The sequence below is a fragment of the Scyliorhinus torazame genome, unplaced genomic scaffold (assembly GCF_047496885.1).
Source record: "Scyliorhinus torazame isolate Kashiwa2021f unplaced genomic scaffold, sScyTor2.1 scaffold_1428, whole genome shotgun sequence".
NCBI classification, from domain to species: domain Eukaryota; kingdom Metazoa; phylum Chordata; class Chondrichthyes; order Carcharhiniformes; family Scyliorhinidae; genus Scyliorhinus; species Scyliorhinus torazame.
The window spans coordinates 14,666-40,946 of NW_027309155.1; the positions used below are offsets into that span (position 1 = coordinate 14,666).

A 26,281-nucleotide genomic window follows, 5' to 3' on the forward strand; every position below is an offset into this window, starting at 1 on the left:
CAAAGGGGGGTGTTCCTCCTCTAAGTCCACCTATTGGCATAGCCTCTGACTTAATAAAATTGATTTTGTAACCTGAGAAAATACTAAATTTATCAACATCAATAACATCAGGAACTAAAATGTCTGGCTTGGATACAAACAGCAGCACGTCATCTGCATAAAGCATTTCTTCCCTCCATTGTGTAGCTTTTGTTTGGCTGTATAAGAAATAACTAGCTCCCTCGCATAAGCCTTACATGTTTTCCACAAAGTGGAGGGGTTATATTAGAGAGGGAATTGACTGAGTAAAAGCTTGCAAATTCCTTCATAAAGTATGTTGTAACGGATTTATCCCTGAACAAGGACGCATCAAATCGGCATGACCTAGATCGGCGGGGGGGGGGGGACACACACACACACACCCTCAAGTATATTCGGAGCAAATCTAGTATGACATTGATGAAGAGCAGAGAATAAAGTTAATACTTCACCTTTAGAATGCAGTGTTCTCCACACACCCAAATAGCTCACTACCTCACAAACTGACGCCAAGGCCCTTTCCTGTTGGGTAGGAGGTTTTCTGGTTGCTGAGAGTTTATTCACTGAGCGGTTACAGTGACAATTGAAGTTCCCACCACCAAAGGAATTAGCTGACGCCAACTCCGCAAAATCCATGAAGACTTTAGTTACAAACTCCGGGAACTGACTAGATGGACCATACACATTCATTATCAAAACAGATTATCCACATACAATTGCCCTTCACACAATTCTCTACCTTGAAAGGAGCATTTTTATTCCCTAAAATTGGTACACCCCTACAACTGGTTGAGAATGAGGCAAAAGAAACCTGCCCCACTCAGTCCCGCTTCAACTTTAAGTGCTCTTTGTTATATAAATGAGTCTCCTGCAACAAGGCTATGTCCACTTTCTCCATTTTAAGGGAAGACAGGGGGCTGGATTCTCTGCTGTCGGGATTCTCTATTGCGCCGGCAGCCCGGAAATTTCCCGACGGCATGAAGCTGCGCACGATGGGAAACCCCATTGGCCGGCTGGTGAGACAGAGAATCCCTGGGACACGCCGCATCAGATTACGGAGGATCTTTGTTCTTTCAATATGATGGTGTGGTCCCTACACATTCCAGGATCATAGTTTTAAATTAGCTATCACAATTGCTCAATCAACCAGAAAAAAATATAGGGAAAGACTTCTGCGCCACACTCGAGCATGCATCAAAACACACTTCCGCCATCTCCAGTCATACCAGAGGCAACATAACGCATTTTTCTCGAATAAAAGACCTGTTTGTACCATTGCAGGATCCAGTCAACAATTCTGTAACCCCCAAGGCAAAAAAAACCCCACAATGACAATAGTTCTAAGGGGACATTCCTCGGTACGTGTGAGGAACCGTAAGGAACCCTACGGCATATCATCATTATCATCAGAAGATATGCTCCTCAGAAAGGAGGAGAAAGAAAAGCCAAAAAGAGAATGGAAGCCAGATGTCCCTCCCGCATTTTGACCCCATGAAGACCTAAACCTCTCACTCACCTCCCAGGAGTGGCATCACTCGTATCTATCATGATTAAAGTAAGGATATTAAATAACCAGTATTACCTTCATTAACATAAAAATAAGAGGTGGGTATCTATCATGCAGGCCAGCTACCATATACTTACATAGCGCACCCCTTAGCTAGAGGGACACATTGAATAAATAAATAGTTCCTGAGATTCTTAAGGATAACACATTCAATATTATGCTCAAACATTAACACCTCCCAGCAAACATGATAAATAGGAACACAAGATCAGACAAGAGGCATTATGATAGGGAAAGAGTCCGAATATGTCAACAAGCTGCAGACTGTTACTCCAAATTATTCCTTTCTATGGACTTCACAAAATCTAAGGCACTAGCTGGATTATTGAATGTCTTTACGGAGTTGTCGGTTATCACCCTCAGTGTCACAGGATAAATCAGGGCATAATTCATTCTAGCAGCCTGGAGTTGTTTTATAACTTCATCAAAGCCTATACTCTTCTGCTGTGTCGCTGCCGAGGAATCCTAGCAAAAGGAGCCAGGTCCCACCACACCACTCTGCCTCCAGAACTTTCTGGCAATCCATGAAGTTGCGCAAGTGAATAATTACAGGTAGGGCGTTGAATGTCCCTGGATCTCAAAGGCAGGATATAATGTGCCTTTCCAACTTGATACGCCCTGCCTTCACATCCAGCTTACGAAAACATGGTAGCCAGCTCTCAAAACACTCAATTGGCATCTTACCTCTCATCCTTCTGGGAAACTCCTGGGCATTTTTCCTCCAGCCTCGATTCTCCAGGATTTCTGACAAACCACGTAGCTGGTTTTCCAAGGATTGAATGCGGGCCTCAGCTAAGGAAGCAATATTTTCGATGTTCAGGTTTCTTTCCTTCATTTCATCGAGCCTTTTATTATTCTTCTGCAGCTCAGTCTCATGAGCACTAATATTTTGTGTCAGCAAGCCGGATGTTCACAGTCGTCATCTGAAATGCTTTCGAAAGCACCAGTCGAGAGCCCATTCTAGAATCAGGTCACCATGGGCCAGCACGGTAGCACAGTGGTTAGCACCGTTGCTTCACAGCGCCAGGGACCCGTGTTCGATTCCCGGCTTGGGTCACTGTCTGTGCGGAGTTTGCACGAGGATTGGACATTCTGAATTCTCCTTCAATGTACTCGAACAGGCGCCAGAGTGTGGCGACTAGGGGATTTTCACAGTAACTTCATTGCAGTGTTAATGTAAGCCTACTTGTGACACTAATAAAGATGATCATATCAAGGGGCTGGCGCCACCCCCATTGCATCTAAATGCTCCTTTTTATTGCCAGCTTTCTTAGGATTCCTCAGCATTTTTTCTCCCACGTTCAGCCAAAGATCTTCTAGCGGCATACCATGGAGTATTAACTCCTGGATTAGGTAACGATGTGCCATGTAAACGGGGTAAATGAAGAGTTAAAAGATGAAAAGGCCAGAGCTCACGAAAACTCTGCTGTTCCTGCGCATGCATCACGTGATTCCCAAGGCAGCACACTTGAGCAGATGTCTCCACTACAAAAGGAAATAATGCATATGTACAGGAAGTGCATGCAGTATGCACGATTGGACTTCCCACATCATTATTCACACCAAATTAGAAAATGGATTATTTTGCAAGGACAGGAATAATATGTCATATACAATGCAATATATTATTCTGTTGTAATAATAACAATAACCTTTATTGTCACAAGTAGGCTTACATTAACACTGCAATGAAGTTATTGTGAAAAGCCCCTAGTCACCATATTCCAGCACCTGTTTGGGTACACAGAGGGAGAATTCAGAATGTCCAATTCACCTAACAGCACATCTTTCAGGACTTGTGGGAGGAAACTGGAGGAAACCAATGCAGACACGGGGAGAATGTGCAGACTCCACACAGACAGTGACCCAAGCCGGGAATCAAACATGGGACCCGGGAGCTGTGAAGCAACAGTGCTACCCACTGTGCTACCGTGCTGCTAAGGAGAAACTGTGTGCTTTTAAAGTCATAAAGTCTAACTGTTGTTAAGGAATGGTCCACAGAGTTTAATCATCGTTCAGTTAGGAAACCTGACGGATTGGGAAGAGCCTTTAGGTTTCAGGTTGAAGTTCAGCTACATCTTGTATTAAGTGACTTCATTTGTCTTTTTTTAAATTGTCTTTGTTAAGCCCACTTAGACGAAACAAATAGTCTGACTGACTCCTGTACATTACACATTTTCTGATTATACATTTCTTCCTTTTAACTTTTCTTTAGATTAGAAACAGATTTCCATATGAACAGGTGTGACAAAACATCTGCTTGATGTAACAGTTAGGTACATTTATTAGTAAATCTCTTTGGTATTACTGTGATAAATCATATTTTGTAATGGAAGTGGTACTATACCATGAAATGCACACTGCATTACTTTTCTGCTGGAATGGCATTGTTTTTTAGCTGATTTGTTCAAGTCGGACAATAAATGTTAACTGTTTTTTAAAATAAATTTAGAGTACTCAATTAATTTTTTCTAATTAAGGGCCAATTTAGCACGGCCAATCCACCTGACCTGCACATCTTTGGTTTGTTGGGGCGAAACCCACGCAAACACGGGGAGAATGTGCAAACTCCACACGGACAGTGACCCAGTGCCGGGATCGAACCAAGGACCTCGACGCCGTGAGGTAGCTGTGCTAACGACTGCACCACCGTGCTACGCCCCAATGTTAACTGTTTTAACTAAACAGAGCCTCATGACTTTCAGGGAACTTTGTAATGTGCCTACGTAACAACAATCATTCCATTTCAAAGTAATTAACTGCAAGTAGTAGTTTGAGATATGATAAATGATGCAAATACAATCATATGGACCTTTAAAACCAGCAAATAGAGAACTTCCTTGCATCAGCGTGAGCTTGTTTTAAGACCATGTCCCCAAGGTGAAAGGCATGTGTCTAATCTATGCAACATTCAGTTCTAATAATTATATCTTTAATCAAAGCACAATTTGAAACATATTACTTACTGAATCAATTTTAAATTAAAGGTCTAAAATTGCATTGGTAGAAATTGTTACTGGTGTTACTAAAATCAGTTCAAAAGCGATCAAATATAGTGCACATTTATCAGTAGCAGGTGTCAGTAAATGAAACAGTTTAGTACAAGAATATAGCTGGAGATCATTAAGTCATGAACCCCTTTCCACCCCAACCTGATAATCTGGACTTTGAGGAACACCAAGGACTGAATTTTGTGGCAAGACCCCCCAGTCCCAACATTGGTTGAAGTTGAAGTGGGAGCTGCTTCTGCTTGGGCAGGGATTGGCCGGCCACATGTAAGCTTCTACTGGCCGGCCAATTAAAACTGGGGATTCACGGAAATCAACTATTGAGGGGCTAGATGCAGGCTGAGAGGCGGCATAAGTTGACACTTTGGCAGGTGCTGATGCCATACTTAATGGGCTGTCAACACTGAATGTAATGGAGACTGCCTGGAAACGTTAAGAGAAAAAGGAAACGGAGCAAGAATGGCAGAAGGAAGACCCAGGGTGGTTCCAAAGTTCAGCAATGCCTCCCCACAGGCTCACATCCAGACAGCAAGGGACAGCACTTTCCATAGGGATGGGAGTCTTATCAAGCAAGCCTGGATGGAGATTGCCAAGGTGGTCAGCAATCTTAGCTGTTATCTCAGACAGGTCAGGACGAAGAAAAGACAGCTGCAGTGGCCAGGGAACAGCTGCGGAAGAGGAATGAGCCTCAAATGAGACACTGTCACGTCATTACCTTGAACCCGCTATCAGCACAAATTGTCTCTAATTGTGCTTTAATTTGGGGATACAATCATGTGATTACAACACTAATGCACCCAAGGAGCTAATGGAGCTGTGACAATCAAGGGCACTGACAGGCAGAGGACACCAGGAGGTCAGGCCCATGTTGAGCCTCCGGCTGATGACAAGCCTTGAATGCCGTGGACGACACGACAACAGATGCAACATGAGCAAAAGAACATAGCCACGTGTGGAAGATGAAGGATTCCATCAGGCCACATGTGCAGCCACATCTCTGGTATGTGCACGTGACTTTCTCCATGGAGAAATTGGTGACCTTCAATGAGTGGATGTCAGAGATGCTCAGAGATCTAGAATCCATTACCTTGCCCGTGAATGCCATGCAGCAAAGGCTGGTTGACAGAGAGGTGAGTGAGGTACTTGGAGTCTCCATCAGGGGGAGTACTTCTCAGGTCAGCAGGCAGGTACAAGTGTGTTTTAGCAGGAAGAGGGAGTGGCTGCCTCCAGCATCTGGAGGCTTCTCTCAAGGTACTCCTGCTGTGGACAGCAGCTCCTCGATCAGTGACCCCAGTGCCTTGAGCAGCAATAATAAAAGAAGAGGCTTCTACATCTGTTCAGGGGCCCCTTAGCATGCAGGGCTCTCCATGACTCAGGCAGCCAGAAGAAAGTTGCCACGGTCATCCCAAGCCTGAGGGCAGCAATATCAGCATCCTGCCCCCACCTCAGCCACAGGCACAGGGGGATCATCATGTGGAAGCACTCAGTTCGCAGATGAATAGAGAGCCAATTGTGAAGTCTTGTATTTCTTGTTAATTAATTTACTTTTGCACCATCTCCCTCCATGTTGGCTGCCGTTTCGTACTTCAGTTATACCCCAACTGCCTCAAATGGTGACAGTAGGGCTGTAGAAAGGTAAGGCTTTATTGGCATTGAACCAACAGATAATAAAAGTCATATGAAGCGACTTGCATTAGCCCCTCCAGGCCGGTTTAACTCAGTTGGCTGGACAACTGGTTTGTGATGCGGAACAAGGCCAACAGCACAGGTTCAATTCCCGTACTGGCTGAGGTTATTCATGAAGGCCCTGCCTTCTCAACCTTGCCCCTTGCCTGAGGTGTGGAGATCCTCAGGTTAAATCACTACCAGTCAGCTCTCCCCCTCAAAAGGGAAAGCAGCCTATCGTCATCTGGGACTATGGCGACTTTACTTGCATATATCTCTTTCCACCTTCTCAGTGGTCCTTCATCATCCTTATTGTTGGAGGAGGCTTTAGAATTTATGAGATCCTCATTATTTTATGCCAGTTTGCACAATAAACAGAGGATCACCATGATACACAAAACCCTCACTGGGGCATATAAAGGCATCATTGGATTGATCAAGGTGTCTGAATCACATCTTGGGAAAGCTAATGGTCTTCTTGGTGGACGCAGACGTTGTTCTGTGGTAGGTATTGTACCTCTCCACTGCATCCACACACATGTTCTTCAAAGGCACGAGTACCCATATCCTCAATGCACAGCCCTTGTCTCCTGATGTCCATCCTTGGAGGTGCACAGAACAGAAAAGCTGCAGCATCAGCCAAACCATGCAGGAATTATGACTGCTTCCTGAAAATGGTGCAGATGCCTGAAGCATTGTTCTTCAGTGGTTGCATATGTTATGGGCCAAGGTTTAGAAAACTCCAGAATATATTATGGAGTTCACCCGACCTATAACTGTTGTTGAATTTGGCTTGGATGAGCAAAAGAGCCTGCCTTTCAGCTGTTATTCAACAGACTTCTGAGGTGCTTTTAATCAAAAAAATCTTTATTCTAAGAACTTATTTAACATTTGTATAAACACACACAGCAAGAACTTTTAACAATTACGAACATTAAAACCCCACACAGCTACAGTAATCCATGTATAACCCTTAATGAATTCCCCCTTAACTGTTCCAATTCAACAACAAAATCCAAGTGAAACCAGTAGCCCCTTTTCAAAGGCGTGGCCCAGCACACTGGTATAAGACTGTTGTTATCGATACTCTTATTCCCCTTTTCAAACAGCAGAGTTGAATTCCTTCCAGAAAGCAATTATCTCTTTTAAGTTACCAAATAGTCTGGAACAGCTTTTAAAATGAAGATAGAGAAAAACACTTCTTTCAACCTGTGCAAATCCAGTCCAAACTCAAGCCAAAGTAAAACTCAAGTGCCACAGCCCAGCTCCACCCACACAAATGACACTACTGAAGCCATGTGATAAGACAAAAACCTTTCTTAAAGGGACACTCTCATGACACACACCAGTAGTACTTTGAGCGAGTGGAAGCTGCTCAATGAAATTCAGCGCTACTGTTGATACAGGCTTCTGGCTAATCTGAGGAAGCTTTGATGGCCACATACATGAAGTTGGTGATACCCTGCACTTGGCGTAAGTGCCAGTACCCAAATGGTACTCTGGCAATACATGCCACAGTGCTTCAAGCTTCCTGTCTTTGTTTTCCAGTGCCCATGCTGCTCCACCCTTCCTGGCATGCCACACAGCAGCCATCAGGAAAATCCAGAAACAACTTGAAAAAGTAAGGCTTCTGGCCAGAAGTCTTCCCTCTCAATATTACACCCACCCACCCCTTCCATCGTCTCCAGGTCCATTCCTAATGGGCTCAGAAAGTTCCAGCCCAAATGTCCACCAAGATAAAAACCCAACCAAACCCTCAATTTCCCTTCTCCACTTATTGATCGAACTCCCTTTCAAAAACATCAACGGATCTTGAATATACATCTTCTGTGTGAGGATTCTGACTATTCTGAGATTTATTTTCCTATTTAACCTTGTTCAAGGTTTATGAACTTTTACTTATCCTCCATGTTCACATCAAAGTAAAATAATTTGCTTTCTTCAACTTTATACCTTCACTTTTTGAAGACCTGTATCCCCTCAATCTTTTCTCTGGTGAAAACATCAATTGATTAAACCCTTATCCAAGATCTGTTCACACTTCTCTGAACTCTTACTGATAAATCCATTTCTTTTTTGAAACAGGGTGACCAAAGCTACATATAATAATCCAGAACTGACCACAGTATCAATCTGTACCATAACCTGTTCTAACTTGTAATCCAGCTGCATCGTAGCATCCAACTCATCTAACATTAAGGCTGGTTTCTCTGACTAGATTTGACATCGATTACTGTCAAATCCTTTTTGTCTCTGTTTCATGTTTCCGACATGCTTGCTGTTACCTATACGTATTGAGCTATACATATCAACTTTAAAAACAATCCATCAGGTCTCAGGATGGACATAATTTGTTCAAGTTTTGCTGAAGATCATTGATTTATTTTTTATTCATTACCTGCCAACATAGCGTCATGGCATACATAGAGTGTTTTCAGTCATAATAAAAGATTATGCCCCCACCAGTGTTCACCTAACCCTCCCTCCTGACAGAGGGATGAAGGGGCACTAATTGAAGGTGAAGGCTGCGGCACAGAATGATCAACATGAAATCAGTAACAGGCGTACAATGGGTAGCAAATAGAAGTAATGGCAGGATAAAATAGGCATGAGGAAGAAAATCGAAAGCAATGGCACAGCACAGGCAGTATAGAATTAGGAAAAATCAAGTGCAAGTCTGAAGGGGGAAAGGAGGAAGTATTTCTTGTGTGGAGAAACCCTCATAATTTGCAATTACAGTCTAATTTTGGACTGGATAAAGTTTGCATGTGGCACAGATGAATAATTCTCCCCACTCAATGATGCCAACAACACAAAAATAGTCAGAGAAAATACAAAAGAATTAAGATTAGTCATACTACAAGTAACTATTTAATTATTATTTTAATCAGAGATGAGTCAATTCAACACTCCCAGTTGCCAACTACTGAACCAGTGAAAGAGGCCTGGGTTCAGATAAACTACCCTTCGGAAATCATACACATTGCACGTGAACTTATAGGAACAAAACTAATCAAAACATGAAGCCAATAGAAAAACATTACTGTACTTACAGAAAACAATGTTTCTTTGGATTGTGTACTTTCAAAGAGATTATTTGACTATGTTCTCATGTACATGAAATAAGAGTTTTAAAATCAATTTATTTCTGGATAAAAATTCCAAATTATAAGCTCTGAATTTTGACATTGGTGGTTTCAGCAGGAACAGCAGAAAGGAACCATGTGTATCACTTCATTCAAAGATGGGACATTAGTAATTATCTCGGATTAAAATAATAATTAACTAGTTACTTGTAGCATGAGTAATCTTAATTCTTTTGTATTTTCTCTGACTATTTTTGTGTTGTTGGCATCATTGAGTGGGGAGGACTATTCATCTGAGTCACATGTGAACCCTGTATCAGTACACTGGGCACAAAATCTGATAAGAAGTTAAACCTGTTAGCCATCTTTTTTCTAATACGACCAGTGATGCCTCAGGACTCACAAAACTGAGCTTATTTTATTCAAAATGAGATATTACAATGTTTTAAAAGAATTCCATAGATGACTGCTAAATTTAAACCCACAGCAGTTCCTTAGAGTTCCCTTAAATACAGTCCTGACTTTGACTAGGTTTTGGATATGAGTAAAATAGCTTTCATCAATTCTCATGAGGTCATCTCTGAGCTCTTAATATGCAAGGCAGACCAAAATAATAATTTATATTTAAATACTCATGGAACTGGAGATGTTCATAGCACCCAGCCATTTTTAACAAGTAAATTATTTGAAATAAGTTTGCTGGTACTGCACAATCTCTATAAATACGATGCTATGATACTTGGGGAGAGAGAGTAATAGTAAAGGTATCTCTTTTTAGGTGCTAGGATCCAAAAAATGTTCCTATATGATGCCATAGAGTCAAGATTAGGGAACACAGATGCTCACACCACATCATTATCAATTCCCCATTACTTAAGTCCTATTACAGGGAAACAAAGTAAGGGGAATAAGAAGTGATAGGCAGAGAAATCAAAGGCCAGAATCAAAAAGGGCCTCAGTAAAAAATAATGGGAATGGGACAAGTGATGTTACAAAGTCAAGCCTAAGGCTTTGTGCCTAACGTGTGGAGCATTCACTATAAAGTGGATAAATTAATCACGTAAATAGGTATAAAATGATATGATATAGTCGGAATTAGAGATACATGGCTGCAGGGTGACCAAGGATGGGAACTGAATATTCAGGGGTATTCAGAACACTGTTCATCTGCTCCTCTCAAAGGAATGCTCGCTGGGTGCATGCCTTTTGAAGCCAGTCCTGATTCACTCCATTCTGACATCACGCTGCAACGGGTGGATATTCTGACAGGCTGGTGGGGTATGAATACAGTGTATGGACCTGATAATGAGATGAAAATGTATAATAATCATGTTCCCACCCATCAACGTCAGGAAATGTGGCCCTTCACTGACAGGGGGAGGGGACAATCTCGGCAAGCTTTCACACTGATGTAAAATGTGGCTTTGGACTAGTTGCAATATTTTCCGTTCCTGTCGCCAAACCCATGTAGCGCACAATGACTTACGAGAGACAAATAGAGATGAAGTCGATGAGGCTTTATTAAGCGTGACTTGTTCCCCGCAGTTCAGCAACAGACTGGAGCTGCGGGGAGAACTCCTGGTTCTTATACTCCGCCTTCAGGGCGGAGCTAGAGATCAACAGCCAACCAGGACCCGGGATCTGTCAGCCAATGGCATCACGGCTTCACAGTCCCACATGACCCCTAATGCATACTACCACATTCACCCCTTGTTAAGAATGAACCCGGCGGGGTGGTGCTTCGCATGGTGGTAGGGGTTTACAAGGCTGGTCCTGGGAGGAAAAAAAACTTTTTGCATGTCATTACAGTGCCCTACACTTGGCTATGTACAGGGTTTGTGAACTATTTACAATATTCGTAAGAGGAACAGAACCTTCTCGTTATAGTCCCACAACATTCTTGTGTTACACTGATGCCACGAGTCAGGCGGGTGGTCTGGTCTTCCTTGTCGATCGCCTCAGCCCCGGTGGTGGTGCAGGTGCTTGTTCCAGCGTTGTCGTCTCCGGGAGCTTTACGGTGTCTGCTTCTGCTTCACTCCTGGTCGGACATGGGAGGAGGACCGATCCTCCCGGGAAGGGGGCGGTCGCGGGGTGCGCCGGTGGCAGGGAGGGGGTGATTGGTGTCGGGGGGGTGTGCGTGTTGCCGGCGGGCGCCAGGTCTCGCAGGGAGACCGTGTCCTGTCGGCCGTCGGGGTATGCCACGTAGGCATACTGCGGGTTCGCGTGGAGGAGGTGAACCCTCTCGACCAACGAGTCCGACTTGTGCGCCCGCACATGTTTCCGGAGTAAGATGGGTCCTGGGGCCGCCAGCCAGGTCGGCAGCGACGTTCCAGAGGAGGACTTCCTGGGGAAGACAAGGAGGCGCTCATGAGGCGTTTGATTAGTGGTGGTACACAGCAGCGACCGGATGGAGTGGAGAGCGTCCGGGAGGACCTCTTGCCACCGTGAAACTGGGAGATCCCTGGACATAAGGGCCAGTAGGACAGTCTTCCAGACCGTGCCGTTCTCCCTCTCTACTTGCCCGTTCCCCCGGGGGTTGTAGCTGGTCGTCCTGCTCGAGGCTATACCCTTGCTGAGCAGGAACTGGCGCAGCTCGTCACTCATGAAGGATGACCCCCTGTCGCTATGGATATATGCGGGGCAACCGAACAGTGTGAATATGGTGCTAAGGGCTTTAATAACTGTGGCCGCTGTCATGTCGGGGCAGGGGATGGCGAAAGGGAAACGAGAGTACTCGTCCACCACGTTCAGGAAGTATTTATTGCGGTCGGTGGAGGGGAGGGGCCCTTTGAAATCCAGACTGAGGCGTTCAAAGGGGCGGGAAGCCTTGATCAGGTGCGCTCTATCCGGCCTGAAAAAGTGCGGTTTGCACTCTGCGCAGGTGTGGCAGTTCCTGGTGACTGTACGGACCTCCCCCACGGAGTAGGGGAGGTTGCGGGACTTTATAAAATGGTAGAACCGAGTGACCCCCGGGTGACAGAGGTCCTCGTGGAGGGTTTGGAGACGGTTTATTTGTGCGTTGGCACATGTGCCGCGGGGATAGGGCATCGGACGGCTCGTTCAGCTTTCCGGGACGATACAAGATCTCGTAGTTGAAGGTGGAGAGCTCGATCCTCCACCTTAAGATCTTGTCATTTTTAATTTTGCCCCGCTGTGCATTATCGAACATGAAAGCTACCGACCGTTGGTCAGTGAGGAGAGTGAATCTCCTGCCGGCCAGGTAATGCCTCCAATGTCGCACAGCTTCCACTATGGCTTGGGCTTCCTTTTCCACTGAGGAGTGGCGGATTTCTGAGGCGTGGAGGGTTCGGGAGAAAAAGGCCACGGGTCTGCCCGCTTGGTTAAGGGTGGCCGCCAGAGCTACGTCGGAGGCGTCGCTCTCGACTTGGAAGGGGAGGGACTCGTCGATGGCGCGCATCGTGGCCTTTGCGATATCCGCTTTGATGCGGCTGAAGGCCTGGCGAGCCTCTGTCGACAGGGGGAAGGTAGTGGTCTGTATTAGGGGGCGGGCCTTGTCTGCGTACTGGGGGACCCACTGGGCGTAATATGAAAAGAACCCCAGGCAGCGTTTCAGGGCTTTGGAGCATTGGGGGGAGGGGAAATTCCATGAGGGGGCGCATGCGTTCGGGGTCGGGGCCTATTATCCCATTGCGCACTACATATCCCAAGATGGCTAGCCGGTTTGTGCTAAACACGCACTTGTCCTCGTTGTATGTGAGGTTCAAGGCTTTAGCGGTCTGGAGGAATTTTTGGAGGTTGGCGTCGTGGTCCTGCTGATCGTGGCCGCAGATGGTTACGTTGTCGAGATACGGGAACGTGGCCTGCAACCCGCGTTGATCAACCATTCGGTCCATCTCCCGTTGGAAGACCGAGACCCCGTTTGTGACGCCAAATGGGACCCTTAGGAAGTGGTATAGTCGCCCGTCTGCCTCGAAGGCTGTGTACTTGCGGTCACTTGGGCGGATGGGGAGCTGGTGGTAGGCGGACTTGAGGTCCACGGTGGAGAAGACCTTATATTGGGCAATCCGATTGACCATGTCGGATATGCGGGGGAGAGGGTACGCATCTAGCTGTGTGTACCTGTTGATGGTCTGGCTATAGTCTATGACCATCCTTTGCTTCTCCCCTGTCTTTACTACTACCACCTGTGCTCTCCAGGGACTATTGCTGGCCTGGATTATGCCTTCCTTCAGCAACTGCTGGACTTCGGACCGAATAAATGTCCGGTCCTGGGCGCTGTACCGTCTGCTCCTAGTGGCGAGGGGTTTGCAATCCGGGGTGAGGTTTGCAAACAAGGATGGGGGTTCAACTCTGAGGGTTGCGGGGCCGCAGATAGTGAGTGGGGGTATTGGGCCGCCGAATTGGAATGTTCGGCTCTGCAGGTTGCACTGGAAGTCTAATCCCAGTAATGTGGGCGCGCAGAGTTTGGGAAGGACGTAGAGCCTGTAGTTTTTAAAATCCCTCCCTTGCACCGTTAGGGTCACTATGCAGAACCCTTTGATCTGTACGGAGTGGGATCCTGCAGCTAGGGAAATCTTTTGCGTACTGGGACGGATGGTCAAAAAACAGCGTCTTACCGTGTCGGGGTGGATGAAGCTTTCTGTGCTCCCGGAGTCGATCAGGCATGGTGTCTCGTGTCCGTTGATCAGCACCGTTGTTGTCGTCGTCTGGAGCGTCCGGGGCCGTGCTTGGTCCAGCGTCACCGAGGCCAGATGTGGTCGCAGTGTCTCAGCGTCTTCTTCGAACCCCGTGGAGCCGTCGATGCTGGGGTCCATTGTTGTCGTCCAAGATGGCGGCGGGGTGAACAAAATGGCCGCCCCCATGCATCGCACATGGCTGGGGGGTCCCAAGATGGCGGCGGGGATGGACAAAATGGCCACCCCCATGCATCGCACATGGCTGGGGGGGTCACAAGATGGCGGCGCCCATCCTCCCCTCGTGGTGGCCGGGACCCAAAATGGCGGCACCTGCGGGTCGCACATGGGGCGCTGGGGGGGGGTTGGGGAGCGTTTGGGATGCGCTGGACTCTTTCTTCGCTGGGGACAGCGGCGACCCCCCGGGACCGGCACACAGCCGCGAAATGGCCCTTTTTGCCGCAGCTCTTGCAAATCGCTGCGCGGGCCGGGCAGTGCTGCCGGGGGTGTTTCGCCTGCCCGCAGAAATAGCAGCGGGCCCCCCCGGGATGACCTGGCGTCTGAACCGCGCAAGCCTGTGAGGGGGGGGTTTGTCGCGACGGGGGTCCACGGAGCCCAAGGGGCTGCCGCGCGGTGGGGGCCGTCCGCGCGGGCGTTTTGCGCGGCCACATCTAGGGAAGCTGCAAGGGCCCGTACCTCTGAGAGTCCTAGCGACTCTTTTTCTAAAAGTCTTTGGCGGATTTGGGGAGAGTTCATACCTGCCACAAACGCATTGCAAATTAACATGTCCGTGTGTTCAGCCGTGTTTACCGGCGGGCAGCTGCAGGCCCGTCCCAAAATTAGCAGCGCGGCGTAGAATTCGTCTAGCGATTCTCCGGGACTTTGCCGTCTCGTTGCGAGTTGGTAGCGTGCGTAGACCTGGTTCACTGGGCGAACGTAGATGCTCTTTAGTGCTGCGAACGCCGTCTGGAAATCCTCTGCGTTTTCTATGAGAGGGTAAATTTCCGGGCTTACCCTCGAATGCAGGACCTGCAGTTTCTGGTCTTCTGTGATCCGGCCGGGGGCCATTCGGAGGTAGCCTTCGAAACAAGTCTGCCAGTGTTTAAAAACTGCTGCTGAGTTCACTGCGTGGGGGCTGATCCTCAGGCATTCCGGGACGATCCTGAGTTCCATAGTCCTTTAAGCACACTTAATAAATTGTAGCGCACAATGACTTACGAGAGACGAATAGAGATGAAGTCGATGAGGCTTTATTAAGCGTGACTTGTTCCCCGCAGTTCAGCAACAGACTGGAGCTGCGGGGAGAACTCCTGGTTCTTATACTCCGCCTTCAGGGCGGAGCTAGAGATCAACAGCCAACCAGGACCCGGGATCTGTCAGCCAATGGCATCACGGCTTCACAGTCCCACATGACCCCTAATGCATACTACCACAACCCACCAGACATGAATGGGAGGGGAAATACCCGGCCAATGGCTCAGATTTTAAAGGGATGGACGGTACAGCGCATGTGAGCCCCGAAGCAGGTGGCAGAGCTGTGGGGCCTGGGAATGTAGAAGGTCAAGCCTCATTTCCACAAACCTCTTTGCTAGCCTGCCTGAACCCAGATAGGGGTGGGAATTTGGCAGCTGGGATCTCTGGACTTGAGGAGGAGAAGGGGACCATTAGGGAAGTTGAAGACCTTCTTGGGGCCTCAAAACCGAAAGGTATGCGAAGAGAAAAAGATTTGGTGATAGGAAATGTAGGTTCCTTATGGTACAAAACAGGGGAATTTATAATGGGGAGAAAAGAAATGGCTGACCAGCTAAATACATACTTTGGTTCTTCATAAAGGAAGACGCAAATAATGTACCAGAAATGTTGGGGAACACACGGTTTAGCAAGAAGGAGGAACTGAAAGAAATCAGTGTTAGTGGTGAAATGGTGTTGGAGAAATTGATAGGATTGAAGGCCGACAAATCCCCAGGGCTTGATAATCTACATCACGGAATACTTAAGGGAAGAGCTCCTAGAAATAGTGGATGCATTTGCAGTCATCTTCCAAGATTCTATAAACTCTGGAAGTTCCTACAGATTGTAAGGTAGCTCATGTAACCCAACTATTTAAAAAAGGAAGTAGAGAGAAAATTGGGAATTATAGACCAGTCAGTCTAACGTCGGTAGAATCCATTATAAAATATTTAACAGCTGAGCACTTAAGAAACAGTAGTACACTTGGACAGAGTCAGCATGGATTTATGAAAGGGAAATGATGCTTGACAAATTTACTGGAATTCTTTAGGATGTAACTAGTAGAGTTGATGAGGGGGAGCCAGTGGATGTGGTTTATTTGGACTTTCAGAAGGCTTTCGACAAAGTCACACATGAGATTAGCGTGTAAAATTAAAGTGCATGGGATTGGGGGTAGTGTATTGAGATGGATAGAAAACAAACAATAGGAATAAACAGGTCTTTTTCCAAATGGCAGGCAGTGACTAGTGGGGTACCGCAAGGATCGATGCTAGGTCCCCAGCTATTCACAATATATATTCATGATTTAGATGAGGGAACTAAATGCAATATCTCTAAATTTACAGATCACACAAAGCTAGGTGGGAGGGGGAGCTGTGAGGAAGATGCAGCGAAACTTCCGTGTGATTTGGACAATCCGAGTGCCCCGGTAACCCGAATCAAGCCTGGTATCCCCCGAGTCACACCCTGGTTCCCCTGAGCCTGACCCATTACTGAGCAAATGCATAGCAGATGCAGTATCATGCGGATAAATGTGAGGTTATCCACTTTGGTAACAAAAACAGAAAGGCAGATAATCTGAATGACTATGGCTTGAGAGGGGGAATGTGAAATGTGACCTGGTTGTCCTCGTACACCAGTCGCTGCAGGCATGCATGCAGGTGCAGCAGGCAGTGAAGAAGGCAAATATATATTGGCCTTCATAGTGATAGATTTAAGTTCAGGAACAGGGATGGCTTGCTGCAATTATACAGGGCCTTCGTGACACCACACCTGGAATATTAAATACATATTTGGTCTCCTTATCTGAGGATGTTTTTGCTATAAAGGGGGTGCAGCAAAGATTTACCAGACTGATTCCTGGGATGGCAGGACTTGTACATGAGGAAATTGAGTCAGTTAGGATAATAATAATAATAATCTTTATTATTGTCAAAAGTAGGCTTACATTAACCCTGCAATGAAGTTACTGTGAAAATCCCCTAGTCGCCATACTCCGGAGCCTGTTCGGGTACACGGAGGGAGAATTCAGAATGTCCAATTCACCTAACAGCACGTCTTTCAGGACTTGTGGGAGGAAACCAGAGCTTAGAGGAAGCACACGCACACATGGGGAAACCATGTAGACTCCACATAGACAGTGACCCAAGCTGTGAATCGAACCTGGGACCCTGGCGCTGTGAAGAAACAGTGCTAACCACTGTGCTACCATGCCACCCTCTATTCACCGGAGTTCCGAAGAATGAGAGGGGATCTCATAGAAACTATAAAGTTCTAACAGGACTGGACAGGGCAGATGCTGGAAGGATGTTCCCGATGATGGGTGTGTCCAGAACCAGGGGCCAGTCTGAGGATATGGGGTAGATCATTTACGACTGAGATGAGGAGAAATTTCTTCACCCAGAGAGTGACGAGCACAGCAAGTTGTCGAGGCCAAAACATTGTATGTTTTCGAGAAGAAGTTAAATATAGCTCTTGGGGTGAAAGGTATTAAAGGATATGGGGGGGAAGCAGGAAAAAAATTACTGAGTTGGATGATGCGCCATGATCATAATGAATGGCAAAGCAGGCGTGAAGGGCCGAATGGCCTACTCCTGCTCCTATTTTTTGTTTCTATGAGTGGGACTGAGATGTGCTTGCAGACAGCTGGCATTAACACAGTGGGCCAAATGGCTCTTTCGGTGCTATAACCATTCTACGATTCCATTATATCTCAATGTGAAATAATACGTTTCACGCCTGTGCTCTGTGGATCATTTTATTTGCTAAAATACTGAAGCAGAGTCAAATGATCAATTCCATGGTCTGGTGGAATTTCATCTGGTTCAATTTCAAACTGACCATTTATTAGCTGCTAAAAATAAAATATTATTTACCCCATAAGCTATAATATTTTATGGTAAACAAAATTGGTATCACATGTATCTACATATTTCTCTTCAATATGAATAGAACAAAATATAGTAGAAATGACCAAAACAAAAGTAAATTACTGTGGATCTGAAATCTGAACTGAAACTCAAAAATGCTGGAAATATGTCGCAGATGAATAGAATCTTTGGAGAGAGAATCAGCATTAAATGTTTTTAGATCAATCGAGTTCTGATGAAAGGTCATCAACCTGAAACTTGAACTCTGCTTCTCTCTCCATTGATGCTGCCTGACCTACTGTGTCTTTCCATCATTTTCAGATTTTATATTATAAACCATGTATTTTTTGGCATGTACAACTCAGTTGGTCTGGGATGCAACACGTAAAATATCTCAAATAAACAGAGTTGGAGGTCCATCTTTCTAATATACAGTGCAAGAAAATTTATGTAATGCTTTGACATTAGCCACAGAATATCATATACCTTTAAGTACCTTGTCTGCTTAACTTGCACCTTTTGTGAACTTTGCATTTCACGGAAGAACGAGACTGGCTGCTTCAGTAACATAATCATTACTTCATATAGAACGTAAAGAATTAAAGACACTGACAAAAATCCATGGCCATATTGTCCCTTCGAACTTTGTACACTCAGTTGGTAGCACTCTCACCTCCAGGTCAGGCAGCTGTGAGAGTAAGTCCCACTCCAGCTCTTGAGCATAAAAACAAAGGATGACACTCCAGTGTGAGACTGAGGGAATGCTGTCAAAGATATTGCTTTTTGAAGGAGATATTAAACCATGGCCATATCGGCCCTCTCAAATGGACCTAAAAGATACTTTGGCAGTATTTTAACCAAGAGCAGGGATGTTACCACTAGTCCTGGCCAATAGTTACCTGTTCATTATCACATTCTGTTTCTGGGGATCCACTCTGCGTAAATACTGTTTTACAACAGTGACTACACATCAAAAGTACTTCATTGGCTGCAAAGCACTTTGGGATGTCTGATGGTTGTCAAAGGTGTTATAAAAATGCAAGACTATTTCTTCCCCATTACTTGTTAGGATTTCTATTTGCAACAAAAACTTCACAGGGCATTAGAAAATCCAAAGATTGACTTTAATCTCTTTACCATTCTGTATGGGATTCATTTTGAAGCATCAATTAAGGTGTACATATATATATGACAACAATATCATCCATCAAAATGAAAATCAAATCCTTAGTGTCACTGGAATCATACATCGCATAAAGAAGCCATGCAACTCATTGTGTTTGTACTGCTTCTTTGAAAGAGCACTCCAATTAGCCACATTCTCCTGCTCTTTCCCTTAGCCCTACACATTTTTCTATTTCAGATATTTATCCAAATCCCTTTTGAAAGTTACTATTCATTCTGCTTGCGACACTCTTTCAGATATTGTCAGTTCCTCCTGGCCTTTTATATTCGTATCAGATCCCCCATCCATTTCATACAGTTTTAGTTTCCACATTCCCTTTAATACCAGGGTCAGTCCCCACTCTCCCTTTTACACCAATGCCAGGTTGTTATTAATCGAGATGCAAAATTAGACAAAAATTGTGCATATTATGCAAATGGTAACTTCTCCCCTCCCAGAGAATCGAGAGCAACCTCTGCCCTATACTGACATAAAGTGATGGTAATACAGTAACAAGGTTCAGGCTTCCATGCAATTCACAACTGCTATGTTCATAAATATTTAATTTAAATTATCACTAAGTACTATTAGAGTATGTAATACGATTAGATTTAAAATTTGATCTTTTAAAGGCCCTTATGTGTGTGGGGGAGGGATGGGAGTAAAGAGATCAGGAAAACATATGTTGACATATTTGGAGATTACAGCTGTAAAAACCTGTCAGAATCACCACCGGAATTAGCGAAGTAATGTACTATTTATTTTAACAACAGTTAATCCCAAAAAGGCAAACATGCACAATATACACTGTATTACACAAAAGTAAAAAGTACATACTTGAGATCTTTTGTGCTGTATTAGACAGTTTTTCATTCTTATTTTAACAAAGCAAGTACATTTTCTGAATTGCCCGAGCTCCAACCAACCCTTCCCCCACTGACCCTGTCTAAAAAAGTGATAGTTTGGTACAGTGTTAGGTGCAGTAAACATAGACATCTCTCCGCAACACAAGAAAAGGGACAACCTGAAATTAATTTATTTTCTGCCAGCAAACCTTTAGCCCTTTCTTTGGGACAATGAAATGATGCATATTAATATCCACATAACAATGAAAAAAAATCACTTGCAGGTAATACAATGTCCCCTATAAACCATAAAAGTGAGGTTTGATGGCTCCGTGGGCTATAATACAGTACTGGATGGATCCAGAATGATACTGCCTCAGCTAAGACAAAGAAAGGAATTTGGAGGTCACACACATGGGTTTTGAACAGTACATCACAGGCACATGAGTATTGTTTAACAAAGGGAATGTCTGGGAAAAGCCTGGATCCAGAGTTTGACTCATTCAACAATGCTATCAGCTACACGTTCTTTCTTATATATTTCCTTTTGTTTTCCTCTCTTCTGTCTCCCATCCTATATCTTTATGTCGCTGAATCGCTCTCTGTTTCCCTCTCTTTGAGTCTGTCGGGTCAAAGTCACAACGAATGATACTATTTTCAACATGCTAATACCTTCATTAAATTAGTAAACAAATAAATATCATTCAAATGCATAAACTGATTAACTATATTCTTATTTCAATATATATTTTTGTGTTTCTACTTCCTTTATCCATCAGTCACCATGTTCAACAAATCATCCTTCACCATTTCTGCCACCTCCAATCAATGCCACCACCAAACTCATCTTTCCTCCCCTCAGCTTTCAGTATTTCAAAGGGATCATTCCCTCCGCAACATCCATCACCCCTTGTGCCTGGTCACTCCCCTTCCCTCAGTACCTTCCCATGCAAGCAATTTTCTCCAAAATTGCCTTTTTCGCCAAGATTCTTGGAACATGTCCTTATCACCAAACTTAGTCCATACACCCTTCAGTTTTCATTCTGGCCACAGTATAAGAACACAGGAAATCGAAGCAGGAGAAAGCCATTTGGTCCCTTAATTCAATAAATCCATAGCTAATTGGATTGTGACCTTAACTCTACTTTCCTACCAGCCCCCATAACCTTGTACATTCTTATAGATAAAAATCTAATTCAACATCAAGACTGGCTTTGTCAAACTCATCCTTTGAGTGAACCATTGTGCATTTTCTATGTATTTATTACTTCCTGTGCTGTGTATTTCTCTGCCTGTCCATCTCACTCCCCCCATGTGTTTCTCTTTCACAGTTCCTATCTTCTGTCTCACATCTATATGTTCCTCTCCAATTATCTCAATTTCTCTCTCCCCACACCCATGTTTGTCTGCTTGTGTTTTTTTTCATCTTACTTTCTTTTTTTCATTCATCTTTCCCCTATTCCTTTGTTATTCGTGTTTCCCTCCATGCTTGTATTTCCTATTTTCACTCAATCTCTTTTACTTACCAGCTCTCCTCACAGTCTGTTCCTCACTTGTTTATGCTTTTTCATATCCTTCTCACTTCCTATCCCGACATTTCCCTTTCCAAGTATTACTATATTACAGTCTCATCTAGCCCTTTTTCTACCTGTCTGTGTTTCTCTCTCCTGTATCTCTGCGTGTCTCCCTTTCTTTCTCAGACTCACTCTCTTCCTGGGTATTTGATTGCTCTCCTCTGACTTTTGTCCTGAGGTTCCCCCCCACCTGTCTGTTTTTCTCTCCATGTGTCTGATGTGCCATCAATTATACAAAGACGAGTTATGGAACGAAACTGTGGCTTTAATAAGCTAAACGAGAACCTGCTGGCAACTGATCCCGAACTGGGGCAGTCCCAGAGGTCAGCCACCTTTAGACAGAGCCTGAGGGGAGGAGCCACAGCAGAGAGAACAAATATATACAATACAGTTTACCACAATATATACAATACAGTAACAGTGGCACTCCTCTGTTGGCTAATCTCTTTCCTCTCGTCTCTATTTTTCTCCCATCTCTATTTTTCATTTATCTTCTCTGTCTCTATCACTGCTTTTCAATAGTTCCTCTCTCCAGCTCATTCAGTTTCTCTATTACCTCCCTTCCTGACACATTTTGTGCTTTCTGTCTGTTCCCCGCCCAATCTGGGAATCTTTTCATGTTTTTTTCTCTCTCTCTCTGTCTGTCCCACCTTTATTTTCTCACTCTGTTCTGTTTGCACATCTGCCACGTTACCTTATTTCCTGTTTCTTTTTGGTCTTTTTCTCTTCCTATCCATTCCTTTTCGCTTTCCTCTTTCCGTGTGCTGTCTAACTTCGCTTTTGGCTTTTTCTGCTTTTTCTCTTTGTTGTATTTCTTTTTTTTTTAATTGTCTCTCTCTCTCCATCCCATTCCTTCTATTTGTTTTTCTCGTCATCTCTCCATTCCCCGGCTCCTCTTTATCTACTCTTCTTCTAACTCTTTTTCTCGGTGTCACTTTCTCTCTCTCTCTCCCCACCCGCCTTTCTTTCTCTCTCCTCCCCCTTTTCTCACACTCCCCTCTCCCCCGCCTCTGAATAACGGGACCCCAGCCCAGGCCAATCCCCGGCTTTGATTTGAGCCTCAGCCGGCTGCGGCCCGGCGGAGGGAGCTGGCGGCCCGGCCGGTGCCGCTTTGCCGGCTCCAATGGCAGCAGCAGCAGCGGTGGGCGGGCGGGTGTGCGGGGCCGGAGCCGGGCTCTTACCTGCGGCCGGAGGGCGGCGGCGGCCTGGAGCAGCAGCTCGGAGCGGCAATAGTGTCGGAGTGGAGAGCGAGCGGCGGAGAAACCGCGTCCGGCGCCGGCTCAGGAACCGGAGAAAAATTCAAATCAGAATCAGAGAGAAGCGAGAGGGCGGCGGCGGCAGAAACTGAGGACACCGGGCGGGGGGGGGGGGGGGAGAGAGTCAACAGACAGACGTCAGCAGGGCACAGAGAGAGAGAGAAAGAAACAGGGGGAGTGAGGGAGGGGAAAGGAGGGGAAAGGGGGGGAGTGAGGGAGGGGAAAGGGGGGGGAGTGAGGGAGGGGAAAGGGGGGGAGTGAGGGAGGGGAAAGGGGGGGAGTGAGGGAGGGGAAAGGGGGGGAGTGAGGGAGGGGAAAGGGGGGGAGTGAGGGAGGGGAAAGGGGGGGAGTGAGGGAGGGGAAAGGGGGGGAGTGAGGGAGGGGAAAGGGGGGGAGTGAGGGAGGGGAAAGGGGGGGAGTGAGGGAGGGGAAAGGGGGGGAGTGAGGGGGGGGAGTGAGGGAGGGGAGAGGGGGGAGGGGAAAGGGGGGGGGAGAGGGGGGAGGGGAAAGGGGGGGGAGTGAGGGAGGGGAAAGGGGGGGGAGTGAGGGAGGGGAAAGGGGGGGGAGTGAGGGAGGGGAAAGGGGGGAGGGGGGAGGGGAAAGGGGGGGGAGTGAGGGAGGGGAGAGGGGGGAGGGGAAAGGGGGGGAGGGGGGAGGGGAAAGGGGGAGGGGGGAGGGGAAAGGGGGGGAGGGGGGAGGGGAAAGGGGGGGAGGGGGGAGGGGAAAGGGGGGGAGGGGGGAGGGGAAAGGGGTGGAGGGGAAAGGGGTGGAGGGGAAAGGGGGGGGAGGGGGGAGGGGGGAGGGGGGAGGGGAGGGGGGAGGGGAAAGGGGGGGGAGGGGAGGGGGGAGGGGAAAGGGGGGGAGGGGGGAGGGGAAAGGGGGGGAGGGGAAAGGGGGGGAGGGGAAGGGGGGGGAGGGGAAAGGGGGGGAGGGGAAGGGGGGGGAGGGGAAAGGGGGGGAGGGGAAGGGGGGGGAGGGGAAAGGGGGGGAGGGGAAAGGGAGGGGAGGGGGGGAGGGGAAAGGGGGGGAGGGGAAAGGGGGGGAGGGGAAAGGGGGGGGAGGGGAAAGGGGGGGGAGGGGAAAGGGGGGGGAGGAAAAGGGGGGGGAGGGGAAAGGGGGGGGAGGGGAAGGGGGGGGAGGGGAAGGGGGGGGAGGGGAAAGGGGGGGGAGGGGAAAGGGGGGGGAGGGGAAAGGGGGGGAGGGGAAAGGGGGGGGGGGGAAAGGGAAGGGGGGGAGGGGAAGGGGGGGGAGGGGGAGGGGGAGGGGGGGAGGGGAAGGGGGGGAGGGGAAGGGGGGGAGGGGGGGGAGGGGAAGGGGGGGAGGGGAAAGGGAAGGAAGGGGGGGGAGGGGAAGGGGGGGAGGGGAAAGGGGGGGGGAGGGGAAGGGGGGGGAGGGGAAAGGGGGGGAGGGGAAAGGGGGGGGGGGGAGGGGAAGGGGGGGGGGAGGGGAAAGGGGGGGGGGAGGGGAAAGGGAAGGGGGGGGGGAGGGGAAAGGGAAGGGGGGGGGGAGGGGAAAGGGAAGGGGGGGGGGAGGGGAAAGGGAAGGGGGGGGGGAGGGGAAAGGGAAGGGGGGGGGGGAGGGGAAAGGGAAGGGGGGGGGGAGGGGAAAGGGAAGGGGGGGGGGGAGGGGAAAGGGAAGGGGGGGGGAGGGGAAAGGGAAGGGGGGGGGGAGGGGAAAGGGAAGGGGGGGGGGAGGGGAAAGGGAAGGGGGGGGAAGGGGAAAGGGAAGGGGGAGGGGGGGGAGGGGAAAGGGAAGGGGGGGGGAGGGGAAAGGGAAGGGGGGGGGAGGGGAAAGGGAAGGGGGGGGGGAGGGGAAAGGGAAGGGGGGGGGGAGGGGAAAGGGAAGGGGGGGGGGGAGGGGAAAGGGAAGGGGGGGGGAGGGGAAAGGGAAGGGGGGGGGAGGGGAAAGGGAAGGGGGGGGGGGAGGGAAGGGGGGGGGAGGGGAAAGGGAAGGGGGGAGGGGAAAGGGAAGGGGGGGGAGGGGAAAGGGGAGGGGAAAGGGAGGGGGGGGAGGGGGAAGGGGGGGGGAGGGGGAGGGGGGGGGAGGGGGAAGGGGGGGGAGGGGGAAGGGGGGGGAGGGGGAAGGGGGGGGGGAGGGGGAAGGGGGGGGAGGGGGAAGGGGGGGGGAGGGGGAAGGGGGGGGGGAGGGGGAAGGGGGGGGGGAGGGGGAAGGGGGGAGGGGGAAGGGGGGGGGAGGGGGAAGGGGGGGGGAGGGGGAAGGGGGGGGGAGGGGGAAGGGGGGGGAGGGGGAGGGGAAAGGGGAGGGGAAGGGGGGGGAGGGGTGGGGGGGGGTGGGGAGGGGGGGGAGGGGGGGGAGGGGAGGGGGGGGGAGGGGAAGGGGGGGGGGAGGGGAGGGGAAGGGGGGGGGAGGGGAGGGGGAAGGGGGGGAGGGGAAGGGGGGGGAGGGGAGGGGGGAGGGGGGGAGGGGGGGAGGGGGGGAGGGGAAGGGGAGGGGAGGGGGGGGAGGGGAAGGGAAGGGGGGGGAGGGGAAAGGGAAGGGGGGGGGAGGGGAAAGGGAAGGGGGGGGGGAGGGGAAGGGAAGGGGGGGGGAGGGGAAGGGAGGGGGGGGGGGGGGTGGGGAAGGGAAGGGGGGGGAGGGGAAGGGAAGGGGGGGGAGGGGAAAGGGAAGGGGGGGGAGGGGAAAGGGAAGGGGGGGGGAGAGGGGAAAGGGAAGGGGAGGGGAAGGGGGGGGAGGGGAAAGGGGGGGGAGGGGAAAGGGGGGGAGGGGAGGGGGGGAGGGGAAAGGGAAGGGGGGGAGAGGGGGAAAGGGAAGGGGAGGGAGAGGGGAAAGGGAAGGGGAGGGGAAGGGGGGGGGGAGAGGGGGGGGAGGGGAAAGGGGGGGAGAGGGGGGGAGGGGAAAGGGAAGGGGGGGAGGGGAAAGGGAAGGGGGGGGGAGAGGGGAAAGGGAAGGGGAGGGGAAGGGGGGGGAGGGGAAAGGGGGGGGAGGGGAAAGGGGGGGAGGGGAGGGGGGGGAGGGGAAAGGGAAGGGGGGGGGAGGGGAAAGGGAAGGGGGGGAGAGGGGAAAGGGAAGGGGAGGGGAAGGGGGGGGGAGAGGGGGGGGAGGGGAAAGGGGGGGGAGAGGGGGGGGAGGGGAAAGGGGGGGGAGGGGAGGGGAGAGGGGGGGGAGGGAGGGGAAAGGGGGGGGGAGGGGAAAGGGGGGGGAGGGGAAGGGGGGGGAGGGGGGGGAGGGGAAGGGGGGAAGGGGGGGGAGGGGAAAGGGGGGGGAGGGGGGGGGGAGGGGAAAGGGGGGGAGGGGAAGGGGGGGGGGAGGGGAAAGGGGGGGAGGGGAAAGGGGGGGGAGGGGAAAGGGGGGGGAGGGAAAGGGGGGGAGGGGAAGGGGGGGGAGGGTAGGGGGGGAGGGGAA

The 26,281-nt window shown here is 49.0% G+C and overlaps 1 long non-coding RNA gene across 1 annotated transcript; it reads right to left on the reverse strand.

Annotated features, from left to right (window-relative positions):
* Positions 1-19,981: 19,981 nt before the first annotated feature.
* Positions 19,982-23,022, reverse strand: LOC140407279 (uncharacterized). The gene is made up of 2 exons (XR_011939574.1): positions 22,844-23,022; positions 19,982-20,710 (listed from the first exon to the last, which is right to left on the reverse strand). It is a non-coding gene; the product is annotated as an uncharacterized lncRNA (long non-coding RNA).
* Positions 23,023-26,281: the final 3,259 nt, after the last annotated feature.